This window comes from Microtus pennsylvanicus, chromosome 5 (genome assembly GCF_037038515.1).
Source record: "Microtus pennsylvanicus isolate mMicPen1 chromosome 5, mMicPen1.hap1, whole genome shotgun sequence".
Lineage (NCBI taxonomy): Eukaryota > Metazoa > Chordata > Mammalia > Rodentia > Cricetidae > Microtus > Microtus pennsylvanicus.
The window spans coordinates 71914651-71931010 of record NC_134583.1 but is presented as its reverse complement, the minus strand read 5'-3'; the positions used below and the strand labels follow the sequence as shown (position 1 = coordinate 71931010).

The following is a 16360-nucleotide window of genomic DNA, read 5'->3' as shown; positions in this document are numbered from 1 at the left end:
AACTTAAGAGGCCTCAAACCCCTTTGGAGAGATCTGCTGAATATGGCCTTTGAGGTGTCTGGTGAAAGGGAGGGGCAGGAAAAGGCCCATAGACCTCCTGTGCTAGAGATACGGCTTCTGGTGGCAGCCCTGAGGTGACCTGTAAGAAGACAGGACACCAATGGACTTCACTCCAAACCTGTTCAGATTTGGCAACACTGGTCATTGGATGAAGAACTGCCTCTCACCTCACCTGCTGCCAAGACCCTGCCCAAAGTGTGGACAGTCAGGACACTAGAGAGTTGGCTGCCCCTCTTTGCCACGCCAAAATAGGTCAGTTCCTCAAGTTCCTTGTCCTCCCCAGGGAAACCCAGTGCTGCCCTGGGACCTCAGCCCCAGAAACACCACGATCAAGAGCCACAGAGGATGCCAGGCGGTAGTGGTGGCGCACGCCTTTAATCCCAGCACTCGGGAGGCAGAGGCAGGCAGATCTCTGTGAGTTTGAGGCCAGCCTGGTCTACAAGAGCTAGTTCCGGGACTGGCACCAAAAGCTACAGAGAAACCCTGTCTCGAAAAACAGCCCCCCCCCAAAAAAAAACCAAACAAACCAAAAAAGAAGAGCCACAGAGGAGCCAAGGGTAACTCCCAGATAGTAAGTCTTTGTTATTGTCAAGAGATCTGGGAGTTACTTGGTCTACACTTCTTGCTTACTCCAGTAAAACCTATCCTTCTCAGAGTTCTGTGACGGGAGCTGATGCTGAGCCCCACCAGCCTAGGGCACAGGTCTTCTTTTGTTTCCTCTGGGGCCACCTGATGGCTTGCTCACACCTTCCTTGTTATGCCTAGTTGCCTAACCTGGTTATTAGGGAGGGATATCATAGCCAAATTACACTTTCCCTTTTCTTTTCATCCAAGTCCTTCTGGAACTTTCCTTCTTTTCTTAGCCTCAGAGGAGAAACCCCCTGCAGTTTAGCTTTCTTTTAAAGACAAATTGAGTATATTTCTTATTTAATATCAAGTAAATAAATCATGCTGGTCAAATGGAAGAACTAGGGAAATGCCTTAGTAGTCTTTTGGTGCTGCATCTGGTCAAAGTTTAATCTGCTTTCACCTTAAAAGCATTCTGGCTTTACAAAAACTGTGCATACAAAAGATAGACATGTTGTTTACAGATGATAAAGATTTCAGAGTTTTAAAAGAAAGTTTAAATTACCTGAGTCTCTTAAATAAGAAAGCTTCAAAACTGAAGCGCAGTTACCTGCCAGGCTAAATGGGTTTCAAATGTAAAAGTCAGGCCTTGTTTTTTTCCTAGAACTAACAGGTTTCTACTAAAATGGGTAATCTCACAAATAGGCTTCATGAAAAGACACATACACACACGTTTACGAAGCAAACCTTAAAACTACTATGCTGTAGTTACTGGCTTTAAAAAATGCTTTTTATTGTTTCCATGCTCCAATGATTTAAAAAGGACTTGCTTTATCAATGACTACTCTCAATAATCAAGCACCTATGTTTGTTTTATGTTATTAAAAAAATCAATGTTAAACCTCTAGTTAAATCAATAGAGTTTTTATAGGTAATTATATATATATATATATAAGTACTGGCTACTAAAACTTAAAAAAAATTAAAATCATTATAGTCACAGGCTCAAAAATGTGAATTTCCTTTGATCATTTAAAACTTCTTCATGTAGCCGGGCGGTGGTGGCGCACGCCCTTAATCCCAGCACTCGGGAGGCAGAGGCAGGTGGATCTCTGTGAGTTCGAGACCAGCCTGGTCTACAAGAGCTAGTTCCAGGACAGGCTCCAAAACCACAGAGAAACCCTGTCTCGAAAAACCAAAAAAAAAAAGAAAAGAAAAGAAAACTTCTTCATGTTTATGTTGTTAACTTTCAGATTTTATTTTATTTTATTTTTATTTTTTATTTTTTTTTTTTTTTTGGTTTTTCGAGACAGGGTTTCTCTGTGGCTTTGGAACCTGTCCTGGAACTCACTCTGTAGACCAGGCTGGCCTCGAACTCACAGAGATCCGCCTGCCTCTGCCTCCCGAGTGCTGGGATTAAAGGCGTGCGCCACCACCGCCCGGCTTCAGATTTTATTTTTGCTATGACTCAAAAACATGAGTCTGCTCAGTGATTTAAAGTCCTGACTAGTTTTCCAGACGACCTGTGTTTGATTCCCAGCATCCGCATAGTGGCTCACAGGCATCTGTAATTCCAGCTCCAGGGAATCCATTTCCCCTATCTGGCCTCTGTCGGCCCTGTACACACATGGTACACAGGCATACATTCAGGGAAACACCTATGTACATAAAGAATAAAATAAAAGTAATTTATGAATCCTGTTTAGATCATGTTTTGGGTTTTTTTAGGATTATTTTTATCTTATATGTGTGACTATTTGCATGTGTCTCGGATGCCTGTAGAGGCAAGAAGAGGACATTAAATCCCTTGGAACTGGAGTGACAGATGGTTGTGAGCCAGCATGTGGGTGCTGGTAACTGAATCCAGGTCCTCTTATAAGAGCAACAGAATTAGAAAGTGAGACAATCAGGGATATTTGAACAAAAACTGGATTTTGAATATTAAGGAATTATGTGGATAAGTACTCTGTGGCAATGCATATACAAAGAGTCCTAATCTTTTTTTTTTAAAAAAAGTTTTAATTACCTTTTGATTTATTACTGTGCGTGCATGTGGGGGGTTGTGCATGTTTAATAGCACATGTGGAGGTCAGAGGACAGCTTTTGAATGTCAGTTCTCTATGCTCACCACGTGGGTCCCAGGGGTTGGACTCTGGTTGTCAATCTTGGTGACAGGCACCTTTCCTCACCGAGCCATTGTTCTGGCCCGAGTTCTTGTCTTACGGACACATACTAAAATATTACTGATCGAATGGTGGGCTTATTTGCATTAGACCAGTCTGTAGTGAGGACAGAGAAGTAGATGTTAGTAGAAAGTTGGTTAATAAACAAAGTAAGATTAATTGGGTGTGGACAGTTGTTGGAATTAAGCAATGGGCACATCGGGAGGTTTCCTCCACTCTCTTATTTTTGTATGTGCTTAAACATTCATCATAAACATTTAAAAACATAAAAAAGGGAGGGAAAGAAGAAATTCTTCCTCTCTCATTCTAGTTCCTGAGCTAATCCTGGCTGGGCCAGATCACATTCTGTCTGTGGAAGGCTCCATGGCTAGCTTTGCCCTTCACTGATATGAGGCAAGACAGTAATGCAAACTACTAACACAAGCTAGTTTTAATTTCCTTCTTTTCTTCCTGCTGCTTTTTTTTTAATTTTAATTTTAGTTTTGAGATAAGGTCATATAAGGTAGCTTTGGCTGTCCTGGAACTCTCTATGTAGACCAGGCTGGCCTCAAACTCAAAGAGATCCACCTGTCTCTAGTTCCCAAGTGCTGAGAGATTAAAGCTACCAGCCTCAGCTTTAAGACAAGGGCTCACTGTGTAGCTTTGGCAGGTCAGATTGGCCTTAAACTTGAATTATCCCCTGACCTCTGTTTCCTGAATGCTTTGGTTGCAGGTTTATGCCAGCAAACCTGACTTGATTCTTATTTTCCCAACTGAATTTCTCTGTTGTACTTGAGCAAAGGGAACTAGGGCCTCTAATGAACTCATGGCCCAAGTGTTGCTTGCGAGGCTTTAGCTCAGCCTTCCTCCCATTGATGTGGGCTTGGGACAGTGTGTCTGATCACGACCCTCTGCTAGAACTTGGACCTGAGGACCCTTCTAACCACGTGTGAATGAATCTCCAAGGGATGACTCTTTGATTTCCCCCATGCTCTACCTATCCATCTGACAGGAGCTATGCTGCCAATCACTGATCCCCCGTGGGCATGCACCGTTCCTTCTCCAGCAGCTTCTCTACAGTTAGCATCTGTAGACCGAGCTACATCAACCTGATTCCCTTTATGCTAAATGAAAGGAAGATGCAAGCAAACATTAGAAAATCCCCGGGGCAGTAGAGCAAGCAGGAGCTGGGAAAGGAGAGGCGCTCCTGACAGACACTCCATTAGGAACGTCCCAACAGCAATGCAAGTACTTCATCACCAGGCGCTCTTCAGAGAACTGGAACACATGACACCATGATCTTATGACAGATCAAAATTCAAGACGTTGTTGTTTCTTCTGTTTGCTATGAAATATGACACACGAAATCACTGCCAATCCTACCTCACACCTCACTATCCACCTCAGCAGAAGCATACACCCGGCAATGGTTTTCTGAATGACCGAAACCTAATATAGAACCAGGGTTTTTTGGCTTTTTTTTTTGTTTTTGTTTGGTTGGTTTTTGTTTTTTGAGACAGGGTTTCTCAAACCTGGCTATCCTGGAACTCACTTTGTAGACCAGGCTGGTCTTAAACTCACCGATATCCACCTGCCTTTGACTCCCAAAAGCTGGGACTCCAAAAGCTTGTGCCTCCACTGCCCGGCAGAACCATGTTTGTTTGTTTGTTTGTTTGTTTTGTCCCTGTTTTGTTTGTTTGCTTTAATTTTGTTTTCGAAGTGGGATCTTATTATGGAGAGCACCTCGCCTCCAACTAACAATTCTGATGTCTCCGCCTCCAGAGTGCTGGCACTAACGGCGTGTGCCACCATGCTCAGCTAGAGCCACATTGGTTTCCAAGTTCACGGGTTCATTTATAAAATGATGTCCCCTCAAAATGAAAATCTTGGTTCTACTTATAAATAAATGACCGGTCTGGTTACACACATACCTAATGCCTTTGAAATTCCTTTCGCTCCATCTGTTTCACCATCTACAGCCAGTTTCCAACTTGCCTCCTTAAATTCCTTCTTTCATTGCCTCCTTCCTTCCCCCTCTCCTTCTCTTAGGCCAGATCCCTTTCAGAGTCACCAGAGAAGCACATGCTGTGTCTGGCCAGCATACAGAGTTCTCGGGAGACAGTGACAGCAGGGATCTTTTTAAACTGCCCAAGTCCTCCCTGCTATACCTGCAGAGTAACAAGATGCAAAACTGGAAAGCAAGGGCCATATTTACAGCAGAACCAGCTAAGACGTTCTCCTCCACACCTAGCTATATATGAAGAAGGTGAGAGGAGCCAACAGGGCTCTTGCCAGACCTGAGAACAGAACCCCGAATACAAAGGACAGTGGGGCTGATCTGAAAAGCAGCAACCAAACCTAGGAATGCTGTGTAGCATTTTTTTTCCCCTTTTCTTTTCTTTTTTAATTTTTTACACACCAGAATGCATGACCTAAGTCTTGCAGCTTGATTCTGGGAAGTACAAAGGCGGCTTACTCTGGAAAAGGCCAGTCCTTGGGAGAGCCAGGATATTTCTTTGCAGGTTGTGAACACCTAGACATGGGTTCTTTCAGTTTTGAACTTTGCACAGATGCAGGAGCTTGATTGCCGAACACGGATCTCTGTGTTGAACATCATTTCTTGTTGCTGGGTTTAATCTCGTCATGATTCTTTGGTACCAGTTCTGGCACGGAGCTCCGCCAATGCTGTTCCCTGACTTGAGTGCAGAGAGAATTTCCCCTTTTTAGGTCACAAACTCAGAGCCTTCACTCATCACAGCCTCTCTCCACTGTGTCAATTTTAAACACCCACATTAATAACATTCATGAAACACTGGCGAGTGCAGTGATCTTGAGTCTCAGCTGCTATACACAGGCATCTCATTGGATTAAAACACAGGGGACAAGTCTGTGTCTTCAGCGTAAGAGTATAAAAATACCTCTTCTAAACACATATTAAAAACCCAGGGATAAGAGTCTCAATAGGCTGTCGGTGACCCACAAAAGATGCCAATGACAAGCTTGTACCCAGCTTTTAACTCTACTGCCATGAACCACACACTTGGACAGTAATGTTTGGAGGCTCGTATTTTGTACTTTACTCTGAAAATTCCTATCCATCACCCTTCCATCTGCTACTTCCCTATTCCTCTTCTCATCTTCTTACTGATTGAGTAGCCTTGGGCCACTACATGTACCTACTTCTGGGTACTACTATTGGTACCAGAACTAGATTCAGGCTCAAAATGGGTCAATCAGATAGTCTCTCTTTGTATAACTGATAGGGTCCCTGAAAGTCAATCAAAAGAGCCCCCTAGTAATAAGGAATTGAGATCAGTGATGGAGAATCCTCCTCTATACTTACTGAAATTAGGGAGGAGCAGGACCAGGGACCCCACAGAGACTAGTCTTTCCCTGAGAGCTAAAGAAAGCCACGGCTTGTTTGGAAGCTGGTGTGGACATTGCTGTAGGACCGTGGTCTCCCTACACAACAAATACTGCCTACTCCCTCTTCAGAGTAAGTTTCTGCTTCTTGCATCCAAATGATATTGATTGACACGACACTCAGAACTCAGAAGTTGCTCATGACCCCAAACTCACACCTCAGCTTAGATCCCCTCTCAGTACCGGTACAGCACTGGCCACTGGCAGCTCTCCCCTCACCTCTCTCCTCTTCTCACTTCCACCCTGAGTTAACTTTTTTCTCCCTATTGGGCATCCCTACTTGATGACTGCAGTGGGCTGCTCTATTTAAAAGTAAATTCCTCCATCTTTCCCCCAAAGCTGATCCCTCTTCCTCACCTTTCCGTTTCTATTTAAAAGACCCAGTCTTTCAGTCACGTGGCCTGACACCATCATGGTAACTCTCCGCCTTACGGTGGTGGTCGGCTTAGTGCCTAGGGGGAGCTCTGTGTGGGCAGAGATTACGCCAGTGCACGACACGACTGACCACAGCCTGTCTGGTTGAGAGCATCAGAGGAAGGGAGGGATGGATGTCTGACCACTGCTTGCCCCCTGCTTCATTTCTCTTCCTTTTTCCTAGACAACCAGTCTCCGGGCTCTCTGGATGCTTACCTTCTCAATTCCTGCCACCGCCTCCTTTCTTTTCCTCTCCTTCTCCTGGGCAAGAGCCCTACCAGAACCACCACCCCAGGAGCAAGCTCCTTCTCCTGTCTAGCAAGTAGCATCTCCAGGAGACAAAGACAACAGGGATCTTTTTGAACTGCCCAAGTTCCTTTTGATACAGACGCAGAGCAGTGAGATGCAAAGCCGGAAACCCAGGGCCATAATTACAGCAGAACTAGCTAAGAGGTTCTCCTCCACACCTAGCTACACGTGAAGGTAAGGGAAGCCAACAAGGCCCTTGCCGCACCTGAGACAGAACTCCAAATACAAAGAACAATGGGCTGATTTGAACTGCTGTTTTTGTCTTTTGGGTTTTTGTTTGTTTGTTTTGTTTTGTTTTTTGACACAGGGTTTCTCTGTGTAGTCCTGACCGTCCTGGAACTCACTCTGTGAACCAGGCTGACCTTGAACTCACAGGAGGTCTGCCTGCCTCTGCCTTTCAGGTGCTGGGATTAAAGGTGTGTGCCACCAACGCCCAGCAAAATTTTTGGTTTTGAGACCAGGTCTAGACTGGCCTTGAATTTTGTGTGAACGCGGAAAGAGAGATGACCTTCACCTTTTGACCCTTCTTTCTCTAGTACTAGGATAACATCTGTGAACCACCCACTCCCCCCTCCACCCCCTATCCCCCGTTTAAGCAGTGTTGGGGAGGTGCTAGGAATTGAAGCAAGGGCTCTGCATGTGTTAGGAAACACTCTTTCTATTGGACTCCACCCTGCCTGAGTCCAGGCCTCTGTGCAAATCTACCATTTGCATGATAGATCATAGGTGATGTAATCTGCATAAGGAATTTCAGTCTTGTTGCCCTTCAGGCTTGGGGAACAAGGGGGAAAAACAGTGTGTACACACACACACACACACACACACACACACACACCTTTGAGTAACTGAACAGGATTTTGCCTAACTCCAGCCCTGATGAGTCAATTGTAACTGATATCAAGTTAAACTCAGAAAGGCAGCCTTGTTGAGATCAGAAGGCAGCTCACAGAGTTGGCGACCCACAACATCAACAAAGGTCTGAAAATGAGGGTTGACAGAAATATAGTCTCAGATACTTCAAGGCCGACAGCAACCATGAGTTTTAAGATAACCTTTCCCCTCCTGTATTAGCCTGGGCCTTAGGGGGTCTCAAGTGAATATTCTACACAATTACCAACACCGGGAACACAACGTGCAAAGAACAGAACCCCAGAGTCCAGAAGAAATTACTGCAGTTATCTCCTGCTCCAATCACTCATTTTATAACCAAAGGGACCAAGGTCCAGGTTAATGGGGTTGTATCCTTTCCAAAGGAACCAGTGATACATTAGTAGGAAAAGCGGCTCAGCTAGTTTAGGAGGCAATGCGGGGAGGAGGGGAAGAAGCAGAGATCTGCTTTGATTTCTCTTTCTGAAGAGAAAATTGTGAAACCCTCCAACCTCCGCAACCAAACCAGGTCAAAGGCATGCATCAAAGGAATGAAGCTGTCAATCTGAGACACACTTACCCAGTCTCCCCTTAGTGCGGAGAGAAGCAAGGAGGTACAAGGCCTGTCTCCGAGGTCACATCTGAGCCCTGTCCTCTGGCCGTGGTCTGCCTTCCTCAGGATCACATGGAGTTGTTCTATAAATGTGCACTGGCTTAAGGTTGGGAACACTGGCTTGTGAGGCAGCGGTGTGTAAGCAATCTGACCCTGGCCAGGTGGCAGCCTTCCAGAAGGCTCTCGCAGCCCAGCGGGGAGTATAACAAGGAGCAAGGGAGCTTGCAGGTGCTGCCTGCCAGCCGCCTTGTTCCCTCCAAGTTCACCTGGAAGAGTTAACGTCTTCTCCGGCCATGGGCTGCAATTGGATCCACGGGGAACAGTGCTACATTTGGACGGGGACAGCTGCTTTCCAAAACAAAGCACATTAAAGAAAAGCCAAAACCCAAAAATGAAAAGTAAATTACTAGGAAACGGGACAGGCCCTCGTCAGCTTCCATTGACCTTTTCAATAACAAGTTGCCCTTTCTGAAATGCCAATAGGAATCCTTGAGAAAAGAATAATTACTAGTGCACCAATTCTGAACCAGATGCCTACAATTCCACCAGTCCTTGATGGAGCAAAGAAGACACCGTATAATGGCAGACTTGAAAAGGATATGGCGATTTAGTGGACCAACTCTTAAAATTCTCCAATCCGTAAGTGACAAGTGTAAGGGGCAGAGAAGTATCTAGAACTGGCTGTCACTGGCACGACGGAAAGGAAAGCAGGGCTAGCTTTAATTTTATGTTGATCCGTTTGCCTCAGCCCCTCTCACCCAAATACTAAGGAAAAAACATTTTTCAAAGAGTTTCTTAAAAACTGGAGAGGCCATCTGTTTATATGAGTTTATATCTCCATGTGTGTGGACATGGAAAGTGGGTGGCAGTCTGGCAACAGAGGCAAGCCGGGCAAATGTGGCTCCGCCTAGAGTTGGGGTGGCACCGAGGTAGAAGGGACCCAACCAAACAAGATCCAGTTCCCGCCTTGACCTCTTCACAATAATAGAGTGTAAGCTTAAAATTAAGCAAGTAAACCCTGCCTTCCCTAAGCTGCTCTTGGTCACTGTGTTTCATCACAATAGAAGCATGGCTAGAACACTACTGATAGATAAAAACTACTTTCCCCGGGAGGCAGAGCAGAGAGGGACACAGAAAATAACCGATTGGTTGGCATTCAGGTTAGGGCGATGGATGCTCTGCTTGTCTCGTTTTAAAAGAGAGAAAACTTTATCATATGCTGCAAAACTGGCCTGCTTGGAAATTCGGGTGCTAATCTCTTGACCTCTTGCTCTCTCGGGTCAGATAAACACCTTGGTTCCACCTGGATGATGTGGGGCTTTAGCACGAGTGACTCCGTTTTATTCTAGTCTCGAGCCTAGTGCAGTGTAACCCGCCCAGTGGGGTCAGTTAGTCTAGGGTTGTAACCCGCCTGGCAGGTCAGTTATTTCAGGGTCCCGAAGAGGCGCTATCTGAAAAGACTTGGGCCGGAAAGAGGGACGAGGCCAAGCAAGATCTGTTGTCAAAGCCTCCCTTTATTAGCATAATGGTTGTGGCTTATATAGCCACTGGATGAGGAATTTGGCTTGGGATGGGGGCAGAGGGCAGGGACATGGGATCTTGCCGGGGCAGCAATGGTCACAAGTGGACACTTGGTCACAAGTGGGTCACGAGGTCACGAGTCCTCGGTCAGGAGGGCACTAGTCAACACACCTAGTGTTCTCTATGCAAGCGGAATCATTCCTTTTGTGATTCCAACCACAAACAGTTCTCTAGATAGTTGGAATGTGGGGCAGGTTCCACTAACAGCTCTCAAGATAGTTGGGTGTGGGGTGGGCTCTGCCAACTAACACTTCTCAATACAGTTGGGGTGTGGGACTCTCTGCAAACATCCCCAGGACAATGGTCCCTGCAATACTTTTTGGGGGAAATGGCTCCTGACAACCATCCAGAAATATGGGCCTCCACTACATCTCCTAAACATCTACAGAATAAAAAAAATTAAAACAAGCAAGTCCCTTGTCCAAAGGGGTCCAGATGGATCAAAGTGGCCAAAAGATCATTTTGAGCTGAAGATATCTGAGACTCAACAAACGGAGAGGGAAAATGTTCACTGAACTCCCACTGTGGACTGAAAAGCAGACCCTCCAAGAAAAGAATTCACCCATGTTCACGTCTCGCTCCCTGGTTTCCATCAGCAAGGGAAGACTGGCTCTTAGCACAAGACTAGAGAGACCTGTCAGCACTCCATTCAGACAGAACCACAGACAGATGGACAGACCACTGCTAACTGTTATCTCTCATAGATCTCCTTAAGTTTTTAAAGACAAGGAATTACTGGCTGAAATTACTACTTTCTAACCAATTAGAAAAAATCAATCTAAAACTCTGCCCCATAAAGTGATCAAAAGATGAAAACAGTTGTTTAAACTAAATCAGAGCGACCCTATCCAAACAAAGAAAAAGACTCTCGGGGGCTGGAGAGATGGCTCAGTGGTTAAGAGCACTGATTATTCTTCCAGAGGACCCAGGTTCAATTCCCAGCACACACATGGCAGCTCACAACTGTCTGAAGATCCAGTTGCAGGGGATCTGACACCTTCACATCAATGCACATAAAATAAAAGTTAAATAAAGCATAAAAATATTTTAAAAAAAGAAAAGAAAAGAAAAAGACTCTCCTTACACAGCCCTGACTGGCCTAGATCCACCCGACTTGGCTTCAAGCGTGCTGGGATTAAAGATGTGTGCCACCACACCCAACAATTTAAAGGAGCTTTTTAAAGTCGTTTTGTTTCATTGAAGATGGGGTCTCTTGTGTCTAGGCTGGCCTGGAACTCATTTGTAACTTATGATCCTCCTGCCTCCTCTCCTTAGTGACCGGATCATAGGTGTGCACCATCATACCTGGTGTTGTAATATGAGCGGCAGGCTACTTTCCCCAGCACCCGGCCGCCCGCACGGCTAGCTTTACCCAAAATAATTACACGGAAACTGTATTCTTTTAAACACTGCCTGGTCCATTAGTTTCAGCCTCTTAACCCATTTCTAATAATCTAGGTAGCACCACTAGGTGTGCTTACCAGGAAAGATCTTAACCTGCATCTGTCTGGAGTGGGAGAACCATGGCGACTCCTTGACTCAGCTTCTTTCTCCCAACATTTTGTTCTGTTTACTCCACCCACCTATGTTCTAACCAATGAGGCCAAGCAGTTTCTTTATTACTTAACCAATGACCTTCCTCCATCAACCTGGTTTGACAAAACGTGGAGGATTGAAATTGGGGCTTTCTGCCTGGTAGACAGGCACTCAGCCAACTTAGCCACAAACCCAACCCAGCACCAGCACCAGCCTCATTTTAATGCTGAGGAATTGCCTTTGCTATGGCTTTCTAGTAGAATATGGTTTCCCTATATCTTTGCACAACTCATTGCCTGTTGCAAATCAAATCTCATTTCAGTTGTCACAGGTCTTGCTGCCCATCACATCAGCATTATTGTAGTTCTCCACAGCCCGCGGAGTTAGAAAATAATATTTTGTGCTTTTTATTTATTTATTTATTATGTATACAATATTCTGTCTATATGTATGCCTGAAGGCCAGAAGAGGCAACCAGACCTCACTACAGATGGTTGTGAGCCACCATGTGGTTGCTGGGAATTGAACTCAGGACCTTTAGAAGTGCAGGCAATGCTTTTAACCACTGAGCCATCTCTCCAGCCCTTGTGCTTCATTTTTTTAAAATATATTTTTGGAAGAGTCCTATACAGTATGTCACACTGGCCTGAAGCTTACTGTGCACGCCAGGCTGGCCCTCAGGTGATCCTCCTGCCTCGAACTCTTCAGCACTGGGTTTACTGGTGTGAGCATGCTTGGCTTTCTCTTGCTGATTCTCTGTCTTATTCTCTAGAGCTTAAAGTATACCTGGAATATGTGTCAAGTGAGTATTGTTTGAAAAGCTATTTCAAGAAGACAATGGAAGGGCTGGAGGTTTGAAAAGCTATTTCAAGAAGACAATGGAAGTACATAATTAATAAATAAATCTTAAAAAAAAAAAAGACCACAAGCTAATGGCCACATGTGCTTCTGGAGAGAGGCCTGCTTGCGTACTTACCTCGCCTTGCTGTTTTAGAGGATAAAATGAGAACTGGACTCGGACCGAAGACTTTCAGGAGCTAGCCTGACTTGAGTTTACCTGTGAATAAACCTCTGTCTTTCACTGTCATTAGCGCTGGCAATATTCCAGAGAGATGCCCACAACGAGTGTGCGTGCGTGGTGTGTACGTGCGTGCGCGTGCTCATGCTGCGTCAGTCGTGTGCAAATCGGAGAACAACTCTGCAGATTCTTCTCTCCGGGCGTTCCAGGGCATCAGGAACCTTTATTGGCTGAGCCATATTGCTCGCCCTTCCTTTAGATTTCTTGTTCATTGAACTAACCTGAGTTTTTATTACTAAAAAAAGGCTTCATGTTTATTTTGCTTTTTACTTGTGTCTTCCACACTTTCACAAAGACTTTCTGGTTGTTAGTATTCAGGCATCTGTACTGGCCTGTCCTTGGGGTCCTGAACGGACGTGTCTTCAGCTGCAGCCACTAAGAGCACCCCGTGTGCGCATTCTCTTTTAAGAGGCGTGTTATCGGGCTGGAGAGATGGCTCAGAGGTTAAGAGCATTGCCTGCTCTTCCAAAGGTCCTGAGTTCAATTCCCAGCAACCACATGGTGGCTCACAACCATCTGTAATGAGGTCTTGTGCCCTCTTCTGGCCTTTGGGCATACAGACAGAATATTGTATACATAATAAATAAATAAATAAATAAATAAATAAATAAATATTAAAAAAAAAAAGAAAAAAAGAGGTGTGTTATCATTTTGCTGACCTTCCCTGTCTCCTGGATACCCTGTCCCTTTAAGTTACAAGCTCTGCCCACCCCCAATCCAGCCCCTTCCAGCCTAGGCAAGCTGATCTCCCACCCCTCCCTCCCTCTCTCCCTCCCCCCTCTCTCTTCACTCCATAATCTCGTAACCCATTAAATAAACTCTATACCTGCTCTCTCTTCCATGGCGTATCTGTCTCCCTCCCTCCGGACCACTCAGGGGACCTCCCAGGGTCGCGCCTCTGTGAACCTTTCAGGTGGGCCTTGCCCCCCCCCCCCCCCCCGCCTCTCCTTTCCAGGGATGGATCTCTGCCCCCACCCTGTCTGCCCCCCCCCCTTTGTCCCTTCTACCCCTTTTTCCACTCTTTCTCTCTCAATAAAGCTCCTATGGGAGCCTTGTTGCATGGTGTGACTTCCGAGGTGTTTTTAAATAAATTGCAGCACTGGTGATAATGACGTTATGGAGATAAGGAAAGCACCCAGTGATCTCGTAGTGGATTGACTTTAACACACACGATATCACTGACTTGCCTTTTTATTTTAGATAATCTCATAAAGATTTTAGGTCTCACAGCACCACCCCCTCCCCACACCTGGGAACATACCATATGCAGACTTTCGGTGTTTTTCCCCAACCTTCTTGCTCTAAAGGTAAAAAAAGATCCAATTTCCAGGGGTTCCCTACCTAGTTTTGCTAGAGGCTGTATTGGAGGAGAGCCTGTGAAGGAATGTCCCACACTGACTATTCTGAATATCTTTAGCCTGTCCTCTAAAGAGAGGCCTCCTTTAAAGTTCTTCGTAAAATTTCATTTTCCATGGAACGTTCTATAGCCAGTCAATTCACCAACCAACTGAAGGGGTTATATAAAGACATTTTTCTTTTCATTTATTTATTTGGTCTTTTTGAGACAGAGTCTTTATTACGTAGCTCTAGCTGTTCTGGAATTTGCTATATAGACCAGGCTGGCTCCAACTCACAGAGATCTACCTGCCTTTGCCTTCTGAGTGCTGGGACTAAAGGCGTGCACCACCACACCTCACACAAAAAGGCATTTTTCTTGACTCTTAATATTTTGTCTCCAAAAGTTGGGAGTGGTGACATGAATCTGTAATCCCAGTCGTTGGGAAGCTGAGGCAGGAGAACAGCAGAGTTCAAGGTGAACCCAGGTTATATAGCCAGACCTTGTCTCAATCCCACTCCAAACACACACACACCCTTACCACTTCCATCACCAACTTGGGTCTTTTTTTTTTTTTTTGTAGCTCTCTCCTTTTTTTTTTTTTTTTATGTACCCCAGGAAAGCCAAGGAATTAGTCAAACACAGAACCTTAAGGGAGTAACCTTCACAGAGGACATTGGTAAATGGAGGCCCAGTGGTGACCGTTGTGCAGCAAGACTGGAGTGGCGGCTAAACCGAGGTGAGCAGGCTGGGGGCACCTGGGATGCAGATCTCCAAGAACACAAAGGAGGGAGAAGAGGGAAATGGGTGGAGAGCTTGGAAAAAAGCTTGACACTATACAGATTTAAATTGTGTAATAAAAGCGATCAGCAACTGTCGAAGAAAACCAAATCAGAAGCAAACATAGTCGTGGAGCAGATGTGGCTCACTACACTGAAACAAAAACAAACAGCAAAATGCCAACACTGGCAGCAGCCCAACAAGGAATGCATTCTTCAGTGAAATTTGAGACAACCTGCAGAGGAAGGGCAGGTGACTCTCCTGTGGTCACAGAACAGCCTTAGGGTGTTGAAAGTCCTCTAAGCCTGAGGTTCCCTAGGGAACGGCAGAAAGATCCCTGGTGTGAAACTCTGCTGTTATTTCTGCCCGGTCCTGCTCCTTTCCATCCTGCGCTAGCAACAAACTCACTTTCTGGTCTGTGTTCGGGTCTGCTTCTGGCAGCACCTGCCTCTTGTGCTTGAGTATTGACATGGGCTCCTCAACACGGAAATAGGTGGGATTTAAGAGCTGGACTATTAGCCTCCTGGACCCTATCTGAATTGTCCTAGGGCAAGCTAACAGTGCAATGTTAAATACCTTCACAGTGGTAACTTAAGTGGTAGTTGGGATGGAAATGGGTTAGCTGAGATGGAGCAGATGTTAGAGGTGCAAAAAAAAAAAAAAAGTGACCACAAGACTATTGCCAAGCTTGATAGCACTTTGAGAAAGGATAACAAAGCTAAGTGACCCACCAGCAACTGTAGATAAATATGGAAGCCAAGAGCCCTGCACAGCAGAGATTGCTACAAACAGGAGGATTAGGTAAATAAGGAACTCCATAGATAATAAAAACCAGACTTCTCACTGTTGAGAAGAAATTTATAAATATAAAAAAGGATGTATCAGTCAGGGCTGTCTAGAGACCCAAAACCAAGATATTTGCATAGATACAAATGAAATTTATTACATGCCTTGCCTCATGCAGACAGGAAGCCAAGAAACACCTCAACATGTGGTCTGGAAAATGAGTTTAGTCTGTGTCTGAAAGACGGTGAATCAGAGAAGCTGGCAGTCTGTTTCCTAGTCTAAGATCAAAGGCAGGAGAGAGAAATAGGAGATAAAGAGGTAGGGGCGGTACAGGTAGGTCTACGACCTAGAACCAGGAGTCCAATGTCTGAGGGTAGAAATAAATGTCACTGCTCAAGGAAAGTGAGAGAAAGTTCTCTTTGTCCCTGCTGCTCTTTTTTTCCCACTTGAAACTGGGATGAACTGAATGGTGCCCACCCATGTTTTCTTAGGGCAGATCTTCTTTACTAATCTGAAAACTACCCCAGACTCACCTACAAATGTTTCTGCCAGCATTCTGGGCATCTCTTATGCAAGTTGTCACGTAAATAAATGACACAAAATCCATCCTTATAAGTAGAGGAAAAAACCCCTGGAGTGCTGGATTGGAACCAGAGACATTGCTGTAAGCTTGAATTTTATTTCTTAAAAAACGATTTATGTGTATGCATGTATGTCTGCTGATCTTATATGTATATGTGCAGGAACCCAAAGAGGGTGCTGGATCTTCTAGAATTGGAGCTATAGGCAGCTGTGAGCTGCTATATGGATGTGGAGAACTGAACTTGGGTCCTCTGAAAGAGCAGCAA

At 45.1% G+C, this 16360-nt stretch overlaps 1 protein-coding gene across 17 annotated transcripts in view; it reads right to left on the bottom strand.

Moving 5' to 3' along the window:
• Positions 1 to 8482, bottom strand: part of Tacc2 (transforming acidic coiled-coil containing protein 2) — a 208903-nt gene extending 200421 nt beyond the window's left edge. For all 17 annotated transcript variants that reach the window (XM_075972486.1, XM_075972495.1, XM_075972503.1 and 14 more), the window contains exon 1: positions 8383 to 8482. The gene's annotated coding sequence lies outside the window, so the exon portion shown is untranslated. The remainder of the gene's footprint in view (positions 1 to 8382) is intronic.
• Between the last annotated feature and the right edge of the window lie 7878 nt (positions 8483 to 16360).